We start from the raw sequence: 26,583 nt of genomic DNA on the forward strand, positions 1-26,583 counted from the left end.
TTGCTGTTAATTCCATTCTCAATATCATTCATAAACAAGTTAAACAGAAGAGGGCCCAGTACTGACCCTTGGGGTACACCACTTATTACCGGGGACCATTCGGAGTAGGAATCATTGACCACCACTCTCTGGGTACGATTATTAAGCCAGTTTTCAATCCAGTTACACATTAAATTTTCCAAACCGATAGACTTTAACTTACCCTTTAGACGTCCATGAGGAACTGTGTCAAACGCTTTTGCAAAATCCAGGTACACGATATCCACAGCCGCGCCGCCATCCAGGCTTCTACTTACCTCTTCATAGAAACATATTAGGTTGGTTTGACAGCTTCTGTCCTTCGTAAAACCATGCTGGTTATCACTTATAATACTATTAGCCACTACATATTTCTGGATGTAGTCCCTTATAAGACCCTCAAATAGTTTCCCCACAATGGACGTTAAGCTTACAGGTCTATAGTTACCTGGGGAAGTTCGAGAGCCCTTTTTGAAGATCGGCACTACATGTGCCTTACGCCACTCCCTCGGCACAACACCAGTAAGCAAAGAATCACTGAATATTTCATGCAAGGGTAGAGAAATTACAGAACTGAGTTCCCTAAGAACTCTGGGGTGTAATCCATCAGGCCCTGGAGCTTTGGTTACATTGAGTTTATTTAATTTATCTTGGACCATATCTATAGTAAACCAATTCAGTACATTACATGTGTTAGCAGCACTGGCCCCACCCACCTCAGTACTGGCCCCACCCACCACAGCTCCATCCTCTTCTTTTGTATATACAGAACTGAAGAAGCCATTAAGTAACTCAGCTTTCTCCTGATCCCCAGTTTTTAATTCCCCGTCACCGTTATTTAGTGGTCCTACATGCTCTAACCTTGTTTTTTTTTTGCATTAATATATTTTTGGGGGTTTCTTTTGCTATCTATGGCTACCTGCCTTTCATTGTGAATTTTTGCTGTTTTTATTACATTTTTACAGGTTTTGTTGACTTCTTTGTAATGTTTAAAGGCTAAAGCTGACCTCTCTGATTTGTATTTTTTGAATGCCCCTTTCTCTCATTTATAGCCCTTCTAACCTCAGTTGTAAGCCATGTGGGATTTGATTTTAACCGTTTATATTTGTTACCCATAGGAATATATTTGGCAGTACAGTTATTTAATGTGGATTTGAAGATTTCCCATTTTTTTAGCTGTATCAGTATGTGACAGCAGCCACCCCCAGTCTATGCCCTGAAGTTCAGCCCTTAACCCAGGAAAATTGGCCCTTTTAAAATTAAGAGTTTTTGCCCTCCCAACATGTTTTTCTTTTCTACACTTTAAGCTAAAAGTCACTATATTGTGGTCACTATTACCCAGGTGTTCATGGACAGTGACATTCCCAACCAGCTTAGCGTTGTTAGAAATAACCAGATCTAACAAGGCATCACTTCTAGTTGGCTCCTCCACAAACTGGCCCAGAAAATTATCCTGCAGGAGGTTAAGAAATTCCCTCCCACATATAACCAAAAAAAAAAAAAAAACAAACACAGATAGACATTGCTTAAAAACCCAATAAGGGTAAACCATATTTACAGGAAAAACACATGTAGGCTATGTTCACACTACGTAAATCTACGGCCGTAGTTCTCGCCGCAGAACTACAGCCGTAGATTTGCGGGGTGGAACATAGCATTATTTGCTATGGGATCCCGGCCGGAGCGTACACACATTATATACGCTCCGGCCGGTTCCCATACGGCGTCGCAAACAACTGACAGGTTCATTATTTGCGGGCGGAATTCAATGAATTTCGCCCGCAGAAGGACCTGTCAGTTCACACAGAGAAGCGAGTGGCTCCGGCCGCTTGCTTCACTCTGTGCTATGGGAAGCTCTGATGCGAGCGCGCGCTGATGCGCCCTCATCAGAGCTCCACGGAGGAAAGATCATCCGGCCGTACTTAAGTACTGGCCGTGATGACCCGGGCTGAGACCGGCCGTTCCGTGACCCGGCCGGAGTCACGGAACGGCCGGTCAAATACGTAGTGTGAACATAGCCGTAATTTGTATGTTATTCCAACCATTGCCCCTCAAAGAAAAAAATAATGAAAACAGGCCCTGTATCCTATGTCTAAAAGTACATATCACAAGCTGACATCACTAGATAGTATCCAAATTAAAGTGCAGATCACCCAGAGCTCTGGAAAGAGGGGGGCTCCGGACTGCAGACCCTACGCGTATCGTCACATCACGTGCCCTGGGTGATATGTGATCTTGTGATGTTTCTTATCAAGCTGACCTTGGTTTTGCATAGGTGCTCCAGTACATTCTTGCATTGGTGTACAGCATATTTTTTCTACTGAGGATTACATTTATTGATTTGTATATTTATGCATTGGTGTACAGTATATATATATTTTTTTACTGAGGATTATATTTATTGATTTGTATATACCTATTTATAAGAGCACCTGCACTTTAATTTGGATACTATCTAGTGATGTCAGCTTGTGATATGTACTTTTAGACATAGGATACAGGGCCTGTTTTCATTATTATTGTCTTTGAGGGGCAACGGTTGGAATACCATACACATTACATGTGTTTTTCCTGTAAATGTTGGGTTTTTAAGTGTTTTTAAGCAATGTCTATCTGTGTTTTTTTTTTTTTTTGTTAAATGTGTTAATAAAGATAATTTTGGAATATAGATTTGTGATATATTTGTGGGTGCGCCGTTTTGGTGTTTTTCTGTCTGTATAGTTCATGTGTTCGTTAATTGGAACACAGGCAGCATCCCGTATTAAGATAAATAGCAGCTCCCATCCCATATGTGTGTTTGAGATTTTACAAATTACAAAACACACACTTTTCCCATAGAGAGATATTGGCATGGTGGTGCAAAATTTCCACCGTGTGTGGAACAGTCTATAGAACCCAAAAGGAAGTTCAAAACCAGCATTGTCGTGATCAGGTAAAAGAACTGAAATACAGGTTTTTAACCCCTCCACGTCAGCAATCTATATATATATATATATATATATATATATATATATATATATATACGTTCCTACTGCACATACCCACGTGCAGCAGGAATGTATATATACGTTCCTGCTGCGACAGGGTTAATGATGTGGGTGGGAGCATAGCGATCCCGCTCACATCAAAGTCCGGAGCCGGAGGTAATGAGAGTCAGCTGCGATCCTTCAGCAGACTCTCATTACCCCTTAAACGCTGTGATCTACAGCGATCACGGCATTTAAGGTGCTCAGTGACAGATTAAGCATCTGTCACTGAGTGATCGGGATCGCATGTGCCGATAGGCGGGGGTAAGCTCCTTACCTCCGTCCTGTCGGATGGGCGATCTATGTGTAGAGTCTGCTCTCAGGCAGGCTCTATACATAGATCGCCGATAACACTGATCTATGCTATGCTATGGCATAGCATAGATCAATATATGCAATCTAATGATTGCATATTTTAAAATGATAAAAGTGAAAAAAAAGTGTAATAAAAAAGTTTTATACAAGTATTAAAAACCCCTTAATAAACCCCCTCACAATAAAAGTTTAAAAGACCCCCTTGCCCATTACAAAAATAAAAATATAAATAAACAAACTAACATATTACATATTGTAGTGTGTGGAATTGTCTGATCTATTAAAATATAACATTATTGTTCCCACATGGTGAGCGGTGTAAACAGGGGAAAAAAATGAATTGCTGATTTTCTTAAATTATATATCACAAAAAAATTATAAAAAGCAATGAAAATTTTTCTGTTACACCAATATGATATTAATAAAAACTAGAGATGATGGCTCAAAAAAATGACACCCCAACCAGCCCTGTAGGTGGAAAAAATAAAAGCGCTATGGCACTTAGAAGGCAGGCAGGAACATTGCATTAATTTGACCCGAACTTTTGTGTATCAAAGGGCTCTGTCTTGAAGGGGTTAAGCAGCACATTCATGCTTCAAATAATTATGATATATTAGAACTCAACTGGATTGAGATCTAGACCTCACAGAAAATTATTTATTCTGTGCACCATTGTAAATACGTACCATAACAAAGACATCACAGTACCCGAACAACATGTTCATGCAGCAATTTATGTCTCATTAGTAATGTTGGCAATGAGAAGGCAAGTCAATTTCATCACTGAACAGACTGTGCAGTTGCATCATGCTGGCACATTCAAATTTTCACATGAAAATGAAAGGCTGTAGTAAAGAATTAATCCAAGTGGGTGTCTTCATAACAACAGAGTCATGTTTTATCTTTTATTAATTCTGAAATTGAGTGCAAAAGAGAAGTATATTCCATTATATGAAATAAAAGGATGTCAGGACTGTATATAAAATATGTATTTTGTTCTCTAAATAAATGCACATTTAACTTCACCTGTTAGAGTATTTTTATTCCATACTTACAACTTTAGTCTATGTTCACACTACGTAAGTATCGTATTAATCATAAGTTTTGTATTCGATTTGCAACAACGGCAGTGATTAATATGAAACTTACTGTACATAGTGCTGCCGTCTATGGAATCCCGGCCAGAGTGTATACACACAGTATACACTCCATCCGGGATCTCTAGCGGCCCTGCAAAAAACTGACATGTCAGTTTTCTGCGGCTGCTATTCATTGAATAGCGGACGCAGAGAACCTGTCAGTTCACGCAATGGAGCGTGTGGCTCCGGTCGCACACTCCATTGTATGCAGCGGGAATTCAGATGCGGGCGCACACTGATGTGCCCGCATCCAAATTCAACAGCAGTGAAGATTATCTGTCCAGTACTGTGGTACTGGCCGAAATGATCTTCTCTGACATTGTCCATTCCGTGACACGGCCAGTGTCTTACGCCATGTGAACATGGCCTTAAAATGCAAAAAATAATGGTAAGACCAATGGTAAAAGATGATGACACCCATACCATTCCTGAGTGGTACTGCCATCATCCAAAACTTCCACTGATTTTAGTTAAACTGTAAGCAACAGTCAAGAAGGTTTTAAAGCCACAGAAAATGAAATTACTTGAATTACTTACTGATAGAGAATCTACAACTTAGAACAATACTGCCTAAGGGTAACTTCACACACACCGTATCGCAGCGGATTTTCTGCTTCGGATCCGCAGAAGATTTGATTTAACCCTTTAAGGACATGGCCCATTTTCGTTTTTACGTTTTCGGTTTTTCCTCCTTGTGTTTAAAAGGTCATAGCACTTGCATTTTTCCACCTAGAAACCCACATGACCCCTTATTTTTTGCGTCACTAATTTTACTTTGCAATTACAGGCTGAATTTTTGCATAAAGTACACTGCGAAACCAGAAAAAAATTCGAAGTGTGGTGAAATTGAAAAAAAAAACGCATTTCTTTTATTTGGGGGAAATGTGTTTTTACGCCATTCACCCTGGGGTAAAACTGACTTGTTATGCATGTTCCTCAAGTTGTTACGATTAAAACGATATATAACATGTATAACTTATATTGTATCTGATGGCCTGTAAAAAATTCAAACCGTTGTTAACCAATATACGTTCCTTAAAATCGCTCCATTCCCAGGCTTATAGCGCTTTTATCCTTTGGTCTATGGGGCTGTGCGAGGTGTCATTTTTTGCGCCATGATGTGATCTTTCTATCGGTACCTTGATTGCCCATATACGTCTTTTTGATCGCTTTTTATTACATTTTTTCTGGATTTGATGCGACCAAAAATGCGCAATTTTGCACTTTGGGATTTTTTTTGCGCTGACGCCGTTTACCGTACGAGATCAGGAATGTGATTAATTAATAGTTCGGGCGATTACGCACGCGGCGATAGCAAACATGTTTATTTATTTATTTATTTGTTTACTTTTATTTAAAACCTGGGAAAAGGGGGGTGATTCAGACTTTTATTAGGGGAGGGGGCTTTTTACTATTAACAACACTTTTTTTTTTTTTTTACACATATACTAGAAGCCCCCCTGGGGGACTTCTAGTATATACACTTGGATCTCTCATTGAGATCTCTGCAGCATAGATATGCTGCAGAGATCCATGAGATCGGCACTCGTTTGCTTTCGGCTGCTGCAGCCGGAAGTAAACGAGTGCCGAGCCGAGGACGGCGCCATCTTGGACGCGTCCCCGGCCGGCATCAGTAACGGAGATCGCTCCTCCGGGACAAGGTCCCGGAGGAGCGATCTCCCCCACTAGACACCAGGGAAACGTTGCCTCCGGTAATCGGAGGCAGCTGTCAACTTTGACAGCTGCCTCCGATTAGCTAATTAGCGGGCACGGCGATCAGACCGTGCCCGCTAATAGCGGCGGTCCCGGGCTACACGCGGCACCCGGGATCGCGGCACTTCAAAGCGGGGCCGCCGCGCGGCCCCGCTTTGCAGTGCAAGTGAGGACATAGGACGTACCGGTACGTCCTATGTCCTTAAGAGGTTAAATAACTGAACACAGCAACAAATCTGCTGCAGATCTGCTGCGGATCCTGTACGTGTGAATGCACCCTGAAAGAATTGCTGTCATACCAAGATTAAGGGATGCCTTTTAACTAGGGCTGTCATGGTGCTTAGTGCAGCAGCCTGAGAGTAAAGTATGCAGGAGATAGAAGGCTTGACTGTTAGACTGTGAGATGATGGGAGTAGTAGCCCTTATTGATGATGGTCTAGTCTTTTGTAGTCAAAGGGGCCTATGTGGCTCCAATAGTCCTCCTGGACCTCCCCTAGGCTAGAATATCGACTGGGGACTGCACAAGCAATGGTGGTGACCCTGTGTAGTGTCTATGATGTTTTGGGGTTGCCTTGTTTGGTAGGTGCAATGAAGCAGACAAATAATTCTTAAGTGGAAACAACTGTTTTGTCCACAAGGGAGGCACTGTTGCCATGCTGCACCAGTTCTCTGGAATGCCTAACCCAAAACAGTAAGGGACAGATGTATCAAAGTCTGTGCCCAGCGCAGAGCAGAAAAAAAGGTCTTTTTGGGGGGAGAAGGGGGGGTCAAGACCCCCATTTTCTAGACAAATCAGGCTTAAACTTTACACCAGCCTTCAATGCGCTAAATTTATCAAGAGGCTTGCGCATATGCCCCTTACATACTGACTACAACATGCTGGGAAAGTTGGATGACCTCCATCATACTGACTACAACATGCTAGGTAAGCTGGTTAACTTTCACTATACTGAGTACAAATGCTGGGAAAGCTGGGTAACCTCCATCATACTGACTACAAGATGCTGGAAAGCTGGGTGACCTCCATCATTCTGAGTGCAAGATGCTTTAAAACTGGGTGACCTCCATCATACCGAGTATAAGCCTGGAAAGCTGGGTGATCTCCATTATACTGAGTATAAGATGCTGTGAAAGCTGGGTGACCTCCATTATACTGAGAATAAGATGCTGTGAAAGCTGGGTGACCTCTATCACACTGAGTTTAAGATGTTGGAAAGCTGGGTGACCTCCATCATACTGAGTGTGTGGTAACCCAGAGCAACTAATTTCTGCCCAAAGTAAGGTAGAATGAGGTGTCTCTAGGTTTGACTCTGTGGTGTGGTGTGGTGTATTTAACTGCAGAAGCCTCTGTAGAGCCCTCCATTTTGTTTATTAGCTATCTCAGCTCAGCAACATCCATGTTCTAACATGTGCTTGTGTATTTCTTGTCTGTATATCAAGAGTTAACAAGAGATCTGTGAGGTAAGCCTTGTATCCTTGGTCACAAGACAGAACTCCTCTTATTGGGGCAAGAGATATCTTTTGCCCCAACTCCACCCTTCTTCTGGAAGGAGTGAGATTCCCTGGTTAGGACCAGTGTAGCAGTGTCTGTCTCTGCCAGGTGAGAGTTCTTAGTTCTTCAGCTCTGGGAATAAGAAGAGAAGCAAAGCAGCATCTTTACTTTCTGAACTACTATATTCCTTTGGTAGAGGAGCCTGGATCATCTGTTTGGGACCAGTGCCAGAGTAAGTGATCTACTGGATAGAATCCCCAAATGCCAGAGGACTTCTCTGAACTTACCAGTATACCAAAGTGTCCCACTCCAGCTCAAGCTACTGAGATATCTTTCTCTAATTTCTGCAATTCAGAAAACTTTAGTCATTAGGTCAACCCTGCTACAGAGACCTTTTGCACAGGCACGAGTGTATGTGAGACCCTCAGCTCTGTCTAACCTATTTCTCAGTAAGCTGGTCATAAAGATAGAAGAACTGAGAGTATCAAAGAGTTATAACTGCCTCAGAACCCCATTTGATTACTAAACTAAAAGCTACCACAGATCTCAAAAATTAACTCCTGGTGTTGAATCATCTTGACTGCATATTGCCACCCTATGCAACTGTATGGACTGTTCTAAAGTTTTACCTTAAAGCGTAACTGTCATGTTTTTTTTCATTGCAGAAATCAGTAGTATAAGCGATTTTAGGAAACTCTGTAATAGGTTTTATTAGCCAAAAAAAGCCTCTTTCTGTACTCAAGAAGCAATCTCCCAGCCTCCCCCCCTGACTTCTTATCTGTGCATTATCAGGCAAACACGTCTTCATTACAGAGAAGCCAGTGAAGACAGGCTCTGCTCTCTCCATTGTAAGCCTATGAAGGGGGGAGGGGCTGAGGGAGATGAGGGAGCAGGAAGAGTTGACATGAAGGTCAGCTGTTTGGAGACTCTCTGGGCAGCTAAAACGCAGGATTCTGGGGTCAGAAAGGTCAGTCCTTATCTATGAACTTACTGAGAGAAGTTTGCAGGGTGTTGTGCTTTGCAGAAATCCTCCGTGCTCAGTCACTTCTAACAGCCCCTCCCCTCTCCATAGCCACATAATGGAGACAGAAATCCTGCTTCATTTGATGTTAGGGGGGAGGCTGGGAGATTGCTTTTTCAGTACAGAAGGAAACTCTTTTAGTACATAAAACCTATTACAGAGTTTCTCAAAATCGCTTGAACTGTTGATATTTAATGTTTTCAAAAAAATGACCCTGAAATGACAGTTACGCTTTAAGTAAAGTGCCTTATTGCTTTCATCCTAAAAGTGAGCGGACATTACTGTGCCATCCCACCTTTCCACATCCTAGCGGGTGAACCTGCAACTGAAAAGGACCTTTGAGTTTGTGATGTCCACTTGGACTTAATATTCTGTTTTGCTGAAGTCAAGCCATATGTGTTTTTAGTTCTGCTGTATGCCATCAGTGTTTTTAGTTCTCCTTCTATGCTGAAAATAAGAAAGACTTTTGTATTGCCATTTGAACTCATTCCCACTATATATATATATATACAATTACTATACTTGTCCTATATATTACAAGTATATATATATATATATATATATATATATATATATATATACACACACACACACACAAGTTCTATATATTACAGAAAATACTGTTCTCATCTACCAAGTGTAGCAATCAAAATTTGAATATAAAGTCATGGCACAGCGGCAGCAGGAAACCTCACAAAGCGTTTCAGGCAGAGGGCAGGGCAGAGAGTCTGGCTCAAGAGGCATAAGAGGAAGTAGCGCAGGAAGAGGGTCCAGTGGCAGGCCTGAGCTTCCTTTGTCACACCTGGGTCGTGTCCACACGTCTAATTCCACAGTCCTGGAGTGGTTGGCTCACACTTCGACATCCACAAGGATGAGTAGTGAGACAGCCAGCCAGGTATCTGTGGGTACCTCAGACACGACCCTGACTTGGCACGGGCACGCAGCAATTCCCCCACGTCCTCCATCTGACATCCTCAGCAACATCCCGCTAACTTTTGACCCGCCGCCTGCAAGGGAACTGTTGGCGTCTATGAGCAGCCAACTGCTCTTTGATGATGATGAGCACGTGGGGGAAGAGACAGGGGACAATCAAGTGCAGGGCATAGCTGTGTCGGAGGTGATATCAGAGCAGGCCCATGTTAGGCCTGGCAGGAGAGCAGTAGGCAGTAGACGAGAGAGGGCTGGGCAGGAGCCTGATGAGGATGATAGCATCATTCTGGAACAGGATGATGCTACATCGGATGTTACATGGGATCCACGGCAGGATTTGGCTTATTCTACACCTCTACACCTCGCCTGTGTGGCAGTTTGTTTAACCCCTTAAGGACCGGGCCTGAAATGGCCTTAAGGACCGGAGCAAATTTTATGAATATGACCAGTGTCACTTTATCCATTAATAACTTCGGGATGCTTTTACCTATCCGGCTGATTCTGAGATTGTTTTCTCATGACATATTGTACTTCACATTTCTTGTAAATTGGAGTCGATACTTATAACGAATCTTTATGAAAAAACCCCAAATAACGTGAAAAATTGTGAAAAAAAGCATTTTTCCAACTTTAAAACTTTTCTGATTATACAGAAAATGGTTATACCACATAAATTATATATTAAATAGCATTAGCAACATGTCTACTTTATGATGGCGGCATTTATTAAACTATATTTCATTTTTTTTAGACAATAGAAAGCGTAAAACATTAGCAGCCAATTTCCAAATTTTCAGTAAAATTTCAAAATCAGATATTTTTAGGGACCTGTTCAGGTTTATAAAGCTGGGTTCACACTACGTATATTTCAGTCAGTATTGTGGTCCTCATATTGCAACCAAAACCAGGAGTGGATTAAAAACACAGAAAGGCTCTGTTCACACAATGTTGAAATTGAGTGGATGGCCGCCATTTAATGGCAAATATTTGCTGTTATTTTAAAACAACGGCTGTTATATTGAAATAATGGCCGTTATTTACTGTTATATGGTGGCCATCCACTCAATTTCAACATTGTGTGAACAGATCCTTTCTGTGTTTTCAATCCACTCCTGGTTTTGGTTGCAATATGAGGACCACAATACTGACTGAAATATACGTAGTGTGAACCCAGCCTTAAAGTGTATTTGAGGGGACTGTATGTTAGTAAGCCCCACAAAGCCCCCCATTTCAGAAACTGCACCCCCAAAACTCTGCAAAAGCACATCCAGAAAGTTTTTTAACCCTTTAGGGGAGTCACAGAAATAAAAGCTAAGTGTGTAATAAATTTGAAATTTTAATTTTCTGTGCAGAGATTTTATTGTAATCCAATATTTTTCATAATTATAAACCGATTACCAGAGAAATGCACCCCAATATTTATTGCCCCGTTTCTGCAGTTTATAGAAATACCCCATATGTGGCCCTAATGCATCGTTTGACGGAACCACAAGCCTCAGATACAAAGGAGCGCCTAGTGAATTTCAATGGCTCCGTTATATTTGGTAATTTCTGACTGTCCCACTTCAGGTTGGCAGAGGCTCTGGGGTGCCAAAACACTTAAAAAAACCCTAAAGGGACACCATTTAGAAAACTACACCCCTCAAGGAATGTAACAAGGGGTGCGGTGAGCATCTGGACCCCACAGGTGCTTCACAGATTTTCCGAACAATATGGCGTGAAAAATGACAAAAATATTTTTACACTAAAATGTTGTTCTAGCCTTCAATTTTTCATTTTCACAAAGGGATAAAAGGAAAAAAAAAACACAAAACATGTAGCGCAGTTTCTCCCGAGTACGGAAATACCCCATATGTGGACATAAAGTGCCAAGTGGGAGCAGGACGAGCCTCCAAAGGGAAGGAGCACCAATTAGCTTTTGGAAGCTGGATTTCACTGGAATGGATTTCAAGGGCCACGTCGCATTTACAGAGCCCTTGTGCTGCCAAAACAAAGGAAACCCCACAAGTGACCCCATTCTGGAAACTACACCCCTTAAGGAATCTAACAACCACTGGTGACGGGCACAAATGTGGAAAAATGTGACGTGAAAGTCAAAATTTTAATTTTTTCACTTTCACGGCACAAATGTGCCCGTCATCAAGGGGTCCATATCCTCATTGCACCCCTTGTTAGATTCCTTGAGGGGTGTAGTTTCCAGAATGGGGTCACTTGTGGGGGGTTTCCACTGTCTTGGCAGCACGATGGCTCTGTAAATGCGACATGGCGTTCATCATCCATTCTAGCCAAATCCAACCTCCAAAATCCAAATGGCGCTCCTTCCCTTCGGAGGCTTGCCTTGCACCCACATGGCGCTTTATGTCCACATGTGGGGTATTTACGGACTCGGGGGAAATTGATATATACATTTTGTGTTTTTTTTCTCTTTTAACCCCTTGTGAAAATGATAAATTTAAGGCTAGACCAACATTATAGTGTAAAAAATGTAATATTTCATTTTCACGCCACAGTGTTCCACATTTGTACCCGTCACCAGTGGGGTCCATATGCTCACTACACCCATTGTTACATTCCCTGAGGGGTGTAGTTTCCATAATGGGGTCATTTGTGGGGGGTTTCAACTGTCTTGGCAACACAGGGGCCTTTGAAATGCAACATGGCCCCTCGAAATCCAATCCAGCCTCAAAAAACCAAATGGCGCTCCTTCCCTTTGGAGGCTTACCCTGCACCAGCATGGCGCTTTAAGTCCACATGTGGGGTATTTCCGTACTCAGGGGAAATTGCTCTACACATTTTGTGTTTTTTTTTTATCTTTTAGCCCCTTGTGAAAATGAAAAAATCAAGACAAGATCAATGATTTAAAATAAAAATTTTAAAAAAATTACACTAAAATGTTGGTCTAGCCTGGATTTTTTCCATTTCCACAAAAAGAAAATAAATGCAAAGCGTGTAGGGTAATTTCCCCTGAGTACGAAAATACCCCACATGTGGACATAATGTGCCATATGGGCACAAGGCAAGCCACCAAAGGGACAGAGCGCCATTTAGAGGCTGGAATGGAGGATGGAGGCCATGTCGCAATTACAAAGCTCCTGTGCTGCCAGGACAGTAGAAACCCCCCACAAGTGACCCCATTCTGGAAATTACACCACATAAGGAATCTAACAAGGGGTGCAGTGAGCATATGGACCCCACTGGTAACAGGCACATATGTAGAACATGTGCCGCGAAAAAAACAAAAAAAACAATTTTTTTCATTTTCAAGTCCCAAATGTGTCCGTCACCAGGGGGCCATATCCCCGCTGCCCCCCTTGTTAGATTCCTTATGGGTAGTAGTTTCCAGAATGGGGTCACATGTGGGGGGTTTCTACTGTCCTGGTGGCACAGAGGCTTTGTAATTGCATCATGGCATCCTCTAATGGGAATGGCGGCCATACCTATTTAGCTGGGGAAAAGGGACAATTCTAAATTTATTTGGGGGTATTAGGCCAATTATTAGTTTATAAGGTTGTAAATGACAGGTGTCCATCAAATTCAACCTGTGTTGATCCAGAGGAAGGCAAAAAAAAAACTCGTAAGGCAGACGACAGTAGCCTCATCAATGGGAAAAATTCCTTCCCGACTCCATAATGGCAATCAGAATAATCCCCGGATCAACGTGACCCCTGAAATAGGAATAAGGGACAGAATTTAGAAAATGTAGAACTCCGATGACGTGTGGTACGCCTTGAAGCGATCCAGTATGCAGAGGCCGGGGGGATCAGGACAGGTGTCACATTGGAAAATGGTGTCCTTCCTGATCCCCCTGTTGCGCCACACTCTGCACTTCTTCTCGGGTCTCCTGTTTTCCAGTGTAGGGGACGTCACCTGGAAAATGTTGTCCTGGTGCGATACGGGGTCCTTCATATCCAGAAGTGCTGGGTCTGCTCCATGGCTGCTAAATATTAGGGCTTTTATTACTGCTTCTGATATTTCGGATCGTGCCACAAGCTACAGTTCAGTTCCTGAACGATCTCCCCACTAACTCGGAGGATGGGGGGGAGGGCGGTAAGGATTCGGGTGTCCCTTTCTTCATACACTCTAAGGGTACGTGCACACTGCAGAATGGCGAAGGATAACCCTTTGTGCATTCCGCAGCTGGCACCCACCGGGAGACTGATGCGGGCACGTGTCTCCGTCCGTGTCATAGACTCCATTCTATGCACGGGCGGATTCCGCTCTCCGTCCAATGTGTTCATTCTTTGGACGGACGATGGAATCTGCCCATGCATAGAACGGAGTCTATGACACAGGTGGAGACACACGCCTGCATCAGTCCGCCGGCGGGTGCCAGCTGCGGAATGCACAAAGGGTTATCCTTCACTATTCCGCAGTGTGCACGTACCCTAAATCTGTAAGAGTACCCTGAGATACTCTCACAGAGTTTGTAGAATTTCACGCCATACCGTCATCTGTTATTGGGACGGTACTGGCGGAAAAGACGTGTCTGGGGGGCAGCGTACACTACGCTACCCCCAGACACGTGTCTGGATGATGAGGATGAATAGAGGAAAGAAGGATCCCCCCCATTCATCCTCAATGGCTGTTTGTGGGAATATCTTTGTATCTTGTGGTGAGTAAGGTACTCATTAATGTCTGAGTCTCCAGATGTATAGATGGGTAATTCTACTTATCTTGGTGATATCTGAGCTTGGTGATATGGAATATGATTTTGATCGGGACTTTGTCAGCCGCCGTATCCATGAAGGGGATGATGATTGTGTCCGATATTGGGACATAATGTATTGTATGTCGTACTGTAGTACCGTATGTTCCTCATATATCAGATGTCTCGTATAGTTGTATTGTAAATTGTTCACTTGGTACAATCCTCATGCAGGATTGTATGATTGTTCACTTGGTACAATCCTCATGCAGGATGCAGTGCAATCCTCATATGATGCCGCATAAGCTTAGTGGAGTCTCCAGGGCTCCCTACTGTATAGCGGACATCTGGGGAAGTGGAGGGGGAAGGAGGAGAGGGGTGGAATGGTGTATGACGATCTAAAATTGCACTATTGCTATTGGTTTTATTTACAATTTACAGAAAGGGTGTGTAGGTAAACCCTTCATTCAAACCATTCGGGGCCAAGGATTTCAACCGATGGATCCATTTAGCCTCGATCTGTAACAATTTGGTATCCAGGTTGCCTTTTCTTGGTCCTAATTTCATATGTTGGATGCCCCAGAATTGTAAGCATTTGGGGTCACCGCCATGATATAGGTTAACATGTCTGGCGACGCTGATGTCCGCCTTGGTGTTTATATAGCTAATGTGTTGTCCGATTCTGCTTTTGAACTTCTGGATAGTTTTACCTATGTACAATAGGTTACAAGGACATTTGATAGCGTAAACCACTCCAGTCGTAGAGCAATTGATGAATTCTCGAATCTCGTACTCCTTTGGGTTGGTGAATCTTTTCATTTTTGGTACATATTTACAACAGGTGCAGGTACCGCAGGGGAATGAGCCTGTAATTTTGCTCGTTAGCCATGTTTCAGCGACTTTAGCTTCTTCTTGGTAATGGCTGTGTACTAGTATCTCACGTAAATTCTTCCCTCGTCTGTATGTGATTGACGGTGTAGGGGGTAAGACATCCTTAAGGTCAGGGTCAGCAAGTAATACTGGCCAATATTTTGTCATGATTTTTTTTATTTGATAGTGTGCAACATCGAATGTGCCGATACATCTTATGATTTTATCTTTCTTCGATGTTTTGCGGTCATGTAGCAACGAGTTACGATCGGTGTTCTTGGCTCTATAATATGCTCTATGGAGCACTTTTTTGGGGTATCCTCTTGCCATAAATCGTTCGTATAGAACGGTGCATTCTTTCTCAAATGCTGCTTCATTTGAGCAGTTACGTCTTGCTCGTAGGTACTGACCTACAGGTATGCCTTTACGTAAGGGTGCTGGGTGGTGGCTACTCCACTGTAGGAAGCTATTGGTCGAGGTTTCCTTGCGGTAAATTTCTGTCTGAAGTTGACCTGTCTCTGTGATTCTGATGGTCAGGTCTAGGAAATTGATGTTGGTAAGGCTGATTTCACTTGTAAATTTTAAACCAATTTCGTTGTTGTTCAGGTGCTCTACGAATTCTTCATATAGCTTGGTGTCCCCGCCCCATAGGATCAGAATGTCATCTATATATCTCCCCCAGATAGATGACATTCTGATCCTATGGGACGGGGAAACCAAGCTATATGAAGAATTCGTAGAGCACCTGAACAACAACGAAATTGGTTTAAAATTTACAAGTGAAATCAGCCCTACCAGCATCAATTTCCTAGACCTGACCATCAGAATCACAGAGACAGGTCAACTTCAGACAGAAATTTACCGCAAGGAAACCTCGACCAATAGCTTCCTACAGTGGAGTAGCCACCATCCAGCACCCTTACGTAAAGGCATACCTGTAGGTCAGTACCTACGAGCAAGACGTAACTGCTCAAATGAAGCAGCATTTGAGCAAGAATGCACCGTTCTATACGAACGATTTATGGCAAGAGGATACCCCAAAAAAGTGCTCCATAGAGCATATTATAGAGCCAAGAACACTGATCGTAACTCGTTGCTACATGACCGCAAAACATCGAAGAAAGATAAAATCATAAGATGTATCGGCACATTCGATGCTGCATACTATCAAATTAAAAAAATCATGACAAAATATTGGCCAGTATTACTTGCTGACCCTGACCTTAAGGATGTCTTACCCCCTACACCGTCAATCACATACAGACGAGGGAAGAATTTACGTGAGATGCTAGTACACAGCCATTACCAAGAAGAAGCTAAAGTCGCTGAAACATGGCTAACGAGCAAAATTACAGGCTCATTCCCCTGCGGTACCTGCACCTGTTGTAAATATGTACCAAAAATGAAAAAATTCACCAACCCCATCGACTCAAAGGAGTACGAGATTCGAGAATTCATCAATTGCTCTACGACTGGAGTGGTTTACGCTATCAAATGTCCTTGTAACCTATTGTACATAGGTAAAACTATCCAGAAGTTCAAAAGCAGAATCGGACAACACATTAGCTATATAAACACCAAGGCGGACATCAGCGTCGCCAGACATTTTAACCTATATCATAGCGGTGACCCCAAATGCTTACAATTCTGGGGCATCCAACATGTGAAATTAGGACCAAGAAAAGGCAACCTGGATACCAAATTGTTACAGATCGAGGCTAAATGGATCCATTGGTTGAAATCCTTGGCCCCGAATGGTTTGAATGAAGGGTTTACCTACACACCCTTTCTGTAAATTGTAAATAAAACCAATAGCAATAGTGCAATTTTAGATCGTCATACACCATTCCACCCCTCTCCTCCTTCCCCCTCCACTTCCCCAGATGTCCGCTATACAGTAGGGAGCCCTGGAGACTCCACTAAGCTTATGCGGCATCATATGAGGATTGCACTGCATCCTGCATGAGGATTGTACCAAGTGAACAATCATACAATCCTGCATGAGGATTGTACCAAGTGAACAATTTACAATACAACTATACGAGACATCTGATATATGAGGAACATACGGTACTACAGTACGACATACAATACATTATGTCCCAATATCGGACACAATCATCATCCCCTTCATGAATACGGCGGCTGACAAAGTCCCGATCAAAATCATATTTCATATCACCAAGCTCAGATATCACCAAGATAAGTAGAATTACCCATCTATACATCTGGAGACTCAGACATTAATGAGTACCTTACTCACCACAAGATACAAAGATATTCCCACAAACTCTGAGTAGTCTAAGTGCCATCGCATGTGCAGTACGACCATCCATAATCATCCGGAGACTATGTACCAACGCATGCGCAGAACAACCTCATGATTTAGAATCTAAGTGCCCGCACATGCGCACTATACGCAAACGGACCGACAGGTTTTTCAAAAAGTACCGCAAACTCATCATGCTCTGACTCACTTTCCCCTCCCACCTCCCACCCTCCACCAATCACCAACCCCACTATGACGATCATGGGCGGATTATGGGCTATCCAAAACCATAAAAGATAGCTTAACCCCGCCCACTGTGCCGTAACTTTGAGAACGCCGGCAGTGCCGGTGAAACATGTCAGTAATATGGACAACATTTTAATTATTGCACCTCTATAGAAGGGGGATATTGGCTTCAGATACAGTTAAGAGGGGAAGAGCGTATACAAAATCGCTCAGGGAACAGCAGTAATTCGCTGTTAAGTGTATTCCTGCCCGGACGGGCTTTGAGTGGAGTTCTGACACAGGCGTTCCTAGAACCCACGGGAATAACACAATCTGAAACACAGATCACCCAGGACACTGGTGGTGAACGTATACCCACAATACTGAGAAGCCAACCCCAAATAAAATAGATAGTGTCGGCCGACACAAAATTGATTGAGTGTATAAGAGGCGGCAATATTTTACGTTTTGCACAAGCTATGTTTATCTTTTAATGCAGACTAATAAAAGTTAATTTTTAAACCTAAGGGTAAAACCGGGTATCTACCTGGGCAACCGCTCAGGCCAGTGTTCACTCATAAGTACACCCCCCAATAGGTCAGGATCCACTGCCTTATTCACTCCCTTCTTCGGCTGGTGGCCTCTGTGTTGCTAGCAGTAGGCAGCCTGTCATCATGGAGTCTCTATACCGGAGGCAGACATATGCACCCTGCAATCCCGCAGCAGTCAAGCTGAACGCGCACCTGGCCAAGTTGCTGGTGCTTCAGGCTCTGCCGTCTAAAGTTGTCGACTCAATGGAAGGTGCCGAGTCGACACTACTTTTCCAACACAGCTATCCCGGCCATGTATAGGTATATTTGCGAAAAGGTTGCTGACTCGCTGAGCCATTGAGTGAGCAGACATGTACATTTAACCACAGACATCTGGAGCTGTAATTACGGGCAAGGGCAGTATATGTCCATTACTGCTCAGTGGTTAAATGTAGTATGGCCGGCGGACCCCCAGCAACTTGGCCAGGGAAGGGCGATGACACCACCCTGTTGTCACAGCAGGGTCCCTGTGTTGCGGTCCTCCTCCACCTCCTCCAGTAGGTCCAAAAACCTCCTCAACCGCCAGTGTTCCTTCCTTGTACCACTTGGATGTAGCATGGAGGTGTCACGCTCTGCTGCAGCTACCTTGCCTGCGTGAAAGGAGACACACAGGGGAAGAGCTGCACCGCCTGCTCGAGACGGAAATCCTCTCATGGATGACTCTACGCGATCTTAAAGTTGGGACGGTGGTGAGTGACAATGGGAGCAACATTCTCTCCGCACTGCGTCGAGGAGGTATGAGGCACGTCCCGTGTATGGCACATGTTTTGAACCTAATAGTTACACACTTTCTAAAGTCTTCATCCCATTTATAGACTGTGCTGTCAATGGTTTGAAGTGGTTTGTAACCACTTCAGCCATTAACTGGCATCCATGTTGACTACTGCTGTGCCTGCCCTTGCCTCCTTGTTGGCTACTGCTGGGCCTTAACTGGCATCCAGGTTGACTACTAGTGTGTCTGCCCTTGCCTCCTTGTTGGCTACTGCTGGGCCTTAACTGGCATCCAGGTTGACTACTGGTGCGCCTGCACTTGCCTCCATGTTGGCTACTGCTGGGCCTTAACTGATCCAGGTTGACTACTGGTGTGCCTGCCCTTGCCTCCTTGTTGGCTACTGCTGGGCCTTAACTGGCATCCAGGTTGACTACTGCTCTGCCTGCCCTTGCCTCCATGTTGACTACTGCTGCTCCTGTACTGGCCTCCATGTTTGCTACTGTTGCTCCTGACTGGCCTCCATGTTGACTACTGTTGCTCTTGCCCTTGGCTCCATGTTGAATACTGCTGTGCCTGCCCTTGTCTCCTTGTTGGCTACTGCTGGGCCTTAACTGGTATCCAGGTTGACTACTGGTGTGCCTGCCCTTGCCCCAATGTTGGCTACTGCTGGGCCTTAACTGGCATCTAGGTTGACTACTGGTGTGCCTGTCCTTGCCTCCTTGTTGGCTACTGCTGGGCCTTCATTGGCATCCATGTTGACTACTCCTGGGCCTTAACTGGCATTCATGTTGACTACTACTGGGCCTTAACTGGCATCCATGTTGACTACTGCTGGGCCTTAACTAGCATCCAGGTTGACTACTGGTGTGCCTGCCCTTGCCTTCTTGTTGGCTACTGCTGGGCCTTAACTGGTATCCAGGTTGACTACTGGTGTGCCTGCCCTTGTCTCCATGTTGGCTACTGCTGGGCCTTAACTGGCAACCAGGTTGACTACTGGTGTGTCTGCCCTTGCCTCCTTGTTGGCTACAGCTGGGCCTTAACTGGCATCCAGGTTGACCACTGCTGTGCCTCCTCCATGTTGGCTACTGCTGGGCCTTAACTGGCATCCATGTTGACTACTGCTGTGCCTGCCCTTGCCTCCTTGATGGCTACTGCTGGGCCTTAACTGGCATCCAGGTTGACCACTGCTCTGCTGCCCTTGCCTCCATGTTGACTACTGCTGCTCCTCTACTGGCCTTCATGTTGGCTACTGCTGCTCCTGCCTGGCCTCCATGTTGGCTACTGTTGCTCCTGACTGGCCTCCATGTTGACTACTGTTGCTCCTGCCCTTGGCTCCATGTTGACTACTGCTGGGCCTTAATTGGCATCTAGGTTGACTACTGGTGTACCTGCCCTTGCCTCCTTGTTGGCTACTGCTGGGCCTTCACTGGCATCCATGTTGACTACTGCTGGGCCTTAACTGGCATCCATGTTGACTACTGCTGGGCCTTAACTGGCATCCATGTTGACTACTGCTGGCCCCTAACTGGCATCCATGTTGACTACTGCTTATCCTGCCTGGCCTCCATGTTGGCTACTGCTGATTCTGCCTGGCCTCCATGTTGGCTACTGCTGATCCTGCCTGCCCTCCATGTTGGCTACTGCTGATTCTGCCTGCCCTTCATGTTGGCTACTGCTTATCCTTCCTGGCTCCCATGTTGGCTACTGCTGCTCCTGCCTGGCCTCCATGTTGGCTACTGTTGCTCCTGCCTGGCCTCCATGTTGAGTACTGTTGCTCCTGCCCTGGGCTCCATGTTGGCTACTGCTGTGCCTTCCCTTGCCTCCATGTTGGCTACTTCTGGGCCTTAACTGGCATCCATGTTGACTACTGCTGTGCCTGCCCTTGCCTCCATGTTGGCTACTGCTGGGCCTTAACTGGCATTTATGTTGACTACTGCTGGGCCTTAACTGGCATCTAGGTTGACTACTGCTGTGCTTGCCCTTGCTTCCATGTTGACTACTGCTGTGCCTGCCCTTGCCTCCTTGTTGGCTACTGCTGGGCCTTAACTGGCATCCAGGTTGACTACTGGTGTGCCTTCCCTTGCCTCCATGTTGGCTATTGCTGGGCCTTAACTGGCATCTATGTTGACTACTGGTGTTGCCTGCCCTTGCCTCCATGTTGGCTACTGCTGGGCCTTAACTGGCATCTAGGTTGACTACTGGTGTGCCTGCCCTTGCCTCTTTGATGGCTACTGCTGGGCCTTAACTGGCATCCAGGTTGACTACTGGTGTGCCTGCCCTTGCCTCCATGTTGGCTACTGCTGGGCCTTAACTGGCATCTAGTTTGACCACTAGTGTGCCTGCCCTTGCCTCCATGTTGGCTATTGCTGGGCCTTAACTGGCATCTAGGTTGACTACTGGTGTTGCCTGCCCTTGCCTCCATGTTGGCTACTGCTGGGCCTTAACTGGCATCTAGGTTGACTACTGGTGTGCCTGCCCTTGCCTCCTTGATGGCTACTGCTGGGCCTTAACTGGCATCCATGTTGACTACTGCTGTGCCTGCCCTTGCCTCCATGTTGGCTACTGCTGGGCCTTAACTGGCATTTATGTTGACTACTGCTGGGCCTTAACTGGCATCTAGGTTGACTACTGCTGTGCTTGCCCTTGCCTCCATGTTGACTACTGCTGTGCCTGCCCTTGCCTCCTTGTTGGCTACTGCTGGGCCTTAACTGGCATCCAGGTTGACTACTGGTGTGCCTTCCCTTGCCTCCATGTTGGCTATTGCTGGGCCTTAACTGGCATCTAGGTTGACTACTGGTGTTGCCTGCCCTTGCCTCCATGTTGGCTACTGCTGGGCCTTAACTGGCATCTAGGTTGACTACTGGTGTGCCTGCCCTTGCCTCCTTGATGGCTACTGCTGGGCCTTAACTGGCATCCAGGTTGACTACTGGTGTGCCTGCCCTTGCCTCCATGTTGGCTACTGCTGGGCCTTAACTGGCATCTAGTTTGACCACTAGTGTGCCTGCCCTTGCCTCCTTGTTGGCTACTGCTGGGCCTTAACTGGCATCTAGGTTTACTACTGGTGTGCCTGCCCTTGCCTTCTTGTTGGCTACTGCTGGACCTTAATTATCCTCCATGTTCACTACTGCTGGGACTCAACTGGCATCCATGTTGACTACTGCTGTTCGTGCCTGGCCTCCATGTTGGCTACTGCTGCTCCTTCTTGGCCTCCATGTTTGCTACTGCTGCTCCTGCCTAGTCTCCATGTTGGCTACTGGTGATCCTGCCTGCCCTCCATGTTGACTACTGTTTCTCCTGCCTGCCCTCCATCTTGACTATTGTTGCTCCTGCCTGCCCTCCATGTTGGCTACTGTTGCTCCTGCCTGGCCTCCATGTTGGCTACTGCTGCTCCTGCCTGGCCTCCATGTTGGCTACTGCTGCTCCTGTACTGGTCTCCATGTTGACTACTACTGCTCCTGTACTGGCCTCAAATGACTATTGCTGGACCTTCACTGCATTTGTGACCTTTTTCCTGCATAGACCCTGTAATGGTGAATATTGAAGTCCAAAAAAAAAAAAAAAAAAAAAATTCAACCAAATACACTACCCCAGTATCATATAGATGCTTTAAACTATGAAATCCGAAGAAATCCGAAATTCGGTCAAACCGAACTTTCCGAAAAAAATCAGAAAGTCCGGTCCGACCGAACTTTTGAAAAGTTTGCTTATCTCTACTCATCATACTGAGTATAAGATGCTGGGAAAGCTGTGTGACTTCCACTTTACTGAGTATAAGATGCTGGGCAAGTTGTGTGAGAACAAGATATTGGGAAAGCTTGGTGACCCCATCATGCTAAGAACAAGATACTGTGAAAGCTGGATGACCACAACATACTGAGAAAAGGATACTGGGAAAGCTGGGTGCAGGCAGCTTCATCTCAGTGGGTGGTGATGTCATGGGGGGGGGAGCACTCTCTAAACAAATGCAGAATTCCAGATGCAGAATTCCAGATCCAGAATTCTAGACGCTTTTCTGATGCAAGGGCATCCGTGGCAGAATTCTGGATGAAAATTGAATGGGATCTAAAAATCCTGTAAGGAGTCCTTCACTAATGTACTAATTCACCAAAGAAAAAAAAACAACACATTTCTTTCAAATCAACAGGTCCCAGCAAGTGCCAAAGATTTGTCATTTACTTCTAATTAAAAAAAAAAAAAAATCTTGTCTTGCAGTACTTATAAGCTGCTGTATGTCCTGCAGGAAGTGGTGTATTCTTTCCAGTCTGACACAGTGCTCTCTGCTGACACCTTTTTCGGTGACAGGAACTGTCCAGAGTGGGAGCAAATCCCCATATAAAACCTTTCCTGCTCTCCAGACTGGAAAGAATACCACTTCCTGCAGGACATACAGCAGCTGACATGTACTGGAAGACTTGGGATTTTTAAATAGAAGTACATTAAAAATCTATGGCACTTTCTGACACCAGTTGATGTGAAAGAATCTTTTTTGAGAACTACCCCTTTAATAAGCTTGGGCCTCATGCTGACTATGACTAGGACTATGCCTCATGCTAATTGATCATTGCAGGAAAAGGAGCCAGCATTTCCCCATATACTATGAGCCGTATAGTAGATAACCCTTGGGGGTATGCAGACCAACTATAAATTTATAGACCTAGGTGTGAGTTTCGTAAGAGGCGAAGATGAAACACATGACTGAAAGATTAGCCTACACAGAGGGGGAGATTTATCAAACATGATGTAAAGTGAAACTGGCTCAGTTGCCCCTAGCAACCAATCAGATTCCACCTTTCATTTTCCAAGGAGTCTGTAAGGAATGAAAGGTGGAATTTGATTGGTTGCTAGGGGCAACTGAGCCAGTTTCACTGTACACAATGTTTGATAAATATCCCCCAGAGTTTCTACATTATATCATCTGTAACCAAGAAGTAGCAGCAGTAACAGCTACATGTAGGTCTAAATAGAGACTATAGATGGAAAATGGTAGGATATTTTTATTCAAGATTTTTTTTTAACCCTTTGAGGACCAGGCCCAAAATGACCCAGTGGACCGCGCAAATTTTGATCTTAGTGTTTTCGTTTTTCCCTCCTCCCCTTCTAAGAGCTCTAGCACTCTCAGTTTTCTATCTACAAGCCATGTAAGTGCTTGTTTTTTACAGGAATAGTTGTACTGTGTAATGGCGTCTTTCATTTTACCATAACATGTATGATGGAATTCCAAATATATTATTTATGAAGATATAAATAGGTGAAATCGTAAAAAAGAATGCAATATGGTAATGTTTGGGGGGTTCCTGTGTCTACGTAATGCACTATATGGTAACAGCGACATGACACTATTATTCTATAGGTCAGTCCGAACACAACCATATGCAGGTTACACAGATTCTCTAATGTTATATATATTTTTTTTTATGAAATCCTTTTTTTTGCCAATTAAATATTAATAAAATGGGCTTATTTTGACGCTTATAACGGTTTTATTTTTTCACCTACGGGGCTGTATGTGGTGTCATTTTTTCCGCCATGATCTCTAGTTTTTATTAATACCATATTTGTGAAGATCGGACGTTTTGATCACTTTTTATAGATTTTTTTTTAATATATAATGTAACATAAAATCGGTAATCTGCGCACTTTTTCCCCTCTTTTCGTGTCCGCCGTTTACCGGTCACAATGACGCTTGTTATATTTTAATAGATCGGACAATTCCGCACGCTACGGTATATTATATGTTTATCTATTTATTCATTTTTATATGTTTTATTTATATAATGGGAAAGGGGGGTGATTTAGACTTTTATTGGGGGAGGGGCTTTGGGGTAGTGTGTTAGTGTTTTGAACTTTTTTTTTTTACACTTTTGAAGTCCCTTTGGGGGACTTGTACATACAATACTTAGATTTCTACACTGATGAATGCTATGCCATAGGCATAGCATTGATCAGTGTTATCGGCGATCTGCTCATTGAGCCTGCCTGTGCAGGCTCAGTGTAGCAGATCGCCGATCGGACCGCACGGAGGCAGGTGAGAGACCTCCGGCAGTCCGTTTCAACGATCGGGACCCCCGCAGTCACACTGCGGGGGTCCCGATCGGTAAGTGACAGGGGACTCCCCCTGTCACTTACACTTAAACGCCGCGGTCGCGCCGTGATCGCGGCGTTTAAGGGGTTAATGACACGCGGCAGCGCGATCGCTGCAGCGTGTCATTGCCGGTGAGGTGCCGGCTGCTGATTGCAGCCGGCCCCCACCTGCTATGAAGCGCGCTCCGCTCCGGAGCACGCTTAATAGCGGGAGAAACACCCAGGACGTAAGGTTACGTCATGGGTCGTCTGGGGACAGACTTCCATGACGTAACCCTACGTCCAGGATCGTCTAAGGGTTAAGATTGATTTTTATTTTTTTCCAACATTTACCTTCACTGGAAAAACTACATGGTTGCTAAGGGACAAACCCATTAAAATATATTGTGCTCTTAAGAATTGCAAAGAATAAATTGGTTACTAACTACTTTTATGCTTCACTATAAGTATATTTTTTGTTCTGCAGTGGTACATACAGGGGCGTAAGTAGAAATGTCTGGGCCCCATAGCAAACTTTCCAAGAGCCCCCCCCCCCCCATCTTGTCAGAGACCGGACGCTCCGTATGTGTGGTCGTCTCCACTTGAGGTTTCGCCTCTCCCATAGACTCAATGATATTGACATGTCAATTCTTTTGGGCGGATTGAGCTTCAGAATATTATTGAGTCTATGGGACAGGCGGAACTTCAAGCGGAGACCACCACCCGGACTCCACTTAAAATTTCCACCCAAATTCCATAGTGTGCACATACCCATGAATTTAAAACCCACTAAAAAATCTGCAAAACCAGACCAGAAATCCAGATTCATCCAGCCTGTACTGCCTGCATCAGGGACATTAGAGGCGAGTGCGAACAAACCCGCTGATACCTCCTGCTGCTGCGGACATCGTGTCTGTGGTGACTGACTTTTTTTCCTAGGTCCTGTTGTTTTGGTGAAGTTTTATCTAAAGCAAATATGCATATCAGCTAGTTGGGAGCACTGCAGGCGTTCCTCTGCCCCCGCCCCCCCAAAGCACCCCCTCTGCCGCCTCATTCGGTGACCACTACTTATGCACATTAATTCTGGTCTTTTATGCGCATGTGCAGGAACAGCAGCTATCTGTGCATTGGTAGACGTCACTGAATGAGGCGGCAGGTGGGGTGAGGGGGCGCTCTGGGGGCCATTGTCACAGACATGATGGACGCAGCAGCAGGGGTACCAGCAAGTTGGTTTGCAGGCTGATAGTTTCCCTTTATCTGCTGCTGTTATGACCTCTGGAGGGATTCAGCCCCCCAAAAGTCATGTCACGAGGATGACAGGAAGAGGGACTGAAATAACCACCCATGGTCACTAATCCTCTTTATAGATGTGGGGGGAAGAATTTCAGCCCATATTCCTGTCACCTGGGCTTCTGTCAATATGTGATTGCTGACATCAAAAAGAGCAGTGCAACTTACTCACCTCCTTCTGGAAGGCCTGGGGGCGGCCGGAGGGAGCTGAGGGGGGCCTGAGGGAGATGAGGGGGCGGCCTGGGGGAGCGGAGCTGGCTGCTAGAAA

This window comes from Dendropsophus ebraccatus, chromosome 1 (genome assembly GCF_027789765.1).
Source record: "Dendropsophus ebraccatus isolate aDenEbr1 chromosome 1, aDenEbr1.pat, whole genome shotgun sequence".
NCBI lineage: Eukaryota > Metazoa > Chordata > Amphibia > Anura > Hylidae > Dendropsophus > Dendropsophus ebraccatus.